A 1,652-nucleotide genomic window follows, 5' to 3' on the forward strand; every position below is an offset into this window, starting at 1 on the left:
AAATCCACGGCACATCCAATTTAATACGGATTATGGCCTAAATGTGTGGCCTGATTATCCGGGGATGGTTGTCATGGTGCTTGTCGCTGGCAGTTTGAACGACATGCCTTTACGCTGGTCCTGGTGTAGGTTGCACTGGTTCATAACGCTTTTCTTTTTTTTTTTTTTTATAGCTTGTCACGATAAAAGCATTAATTCCGACCATTGCATTTGTTTTACATTGGCAATTGAAACATAGTTCATATTTGTTAGTGTCACCATTTCTTTAGCAGTATGACTGGAGGGGAACTGACTTACCTTGAAAATGTGAGCGCATACGGTTTGAAAATCGCATGATTTAAGAAGTCTGGGTGGAATGATGGTCATAGGGGTTTGAACAACACAGGGACAACCTATTGTTTTTCCCCCACAAAGCAATAGCCGTTTATTTTGATTCCTGTCCCAATGTAATAATGATATCATAGAGGCATATTCCAAAATCTGCCAAAATAACTGTTGCAAAGCGTCGACGACACAGAAGACACAAAATGAAATTTTAATATCTTTGGGCATAAAAGGTTCAAACAATTACATGCATTCACATGGAGCACACTTAAGAATTGGCACTGCAGGTATTAAAATCCACCAATGAACAGCATTTCCATGAGTGTTTTCCTTTGTTAACCAGTCAGTTCATTACAAATCCCATTAATTACTCATAACATAATGGCACAGGGAAGGAAAAAAAAAAAGATCATATTAAACTAAATTCAAAATGTATTTTGTGCATCATCCTCAGTCTAAGACGGGCTTTAATTTTAACAAATATTGAATAACTTTTATGAATATTTGAATAATCCCGGTGGGATGCAGCGCTTCACTGACAGACTGTAAATCAACCAGATTCGTATCGTTCGCGATCCATTGCAATGGTGGAGACGATCCGCAGAATATTTAGCTTCCCCCCCTTCTACCGGTTGCATTTCGGCCTGCGGTTCCATCCAGGTGACATTGGCCGGAGCCCTGCTGTCCCACCATTTTCCCCCGTCAAACACCACGTACATGGAGCCAGCACATCCAGCCTCCAGTTGTCCCCCCGCCCGCCCGCACGTCACTCACAGCCATGCCCCGCCCCCCTGGCTTCCCGCCTGCCTGTCAGTCGTGCCGCGTTCCCGTCAAACTCGGAAATCGCTCATTCCGACGCCGTGGTCCCCGCCTCCCAGCCAAAAGGCGTTCCACCTCTTCGGTTCGGCGCGCCCGCGGTCAAGCGTGTTCGTTGGGCAACCTTTGAATTGTGCTAACTATAAAACGCTTGTTAGCATAACGTGAAAATTCACTTTTCCAAGTTAGAGGAGTGTTCAAATAACCGATGCAAAGGGAACTTCACTCACTGTTGACGGTGTGTGACATCTCGGGAGGCGACTAAATGGACCGTTCCTCTTGCGCCTTTCCGAGCAGGGCGCGGATTTTCCCGAGTTCCCGACTCAATGGAATGCAGCATCAAACTAATGTCCCGCCCCCTCCCCACCTGCCACTCAAACGCATGTCCCGCCCCCTAGCCCCCCCCCCCCCCCCCCCCCCCGCGTGTCACTCAAACTCATGCCACGCCCCCTCGCAGCCAAACAGCAGCGGTGGCCGTTGGGGGAAGTGAGTAAACAGAGAGAAGCCCCAAG

Source organism: Zeus faber (assembly GCF_960531495.2).
Source record: "Zeus faber genome assembly, chromosome: 21".
NCBI lineage: Eukaryota > Metazoa > Chordata > Actinopteri > Zeiformes > Zeidae > Zeus > Zeus faber.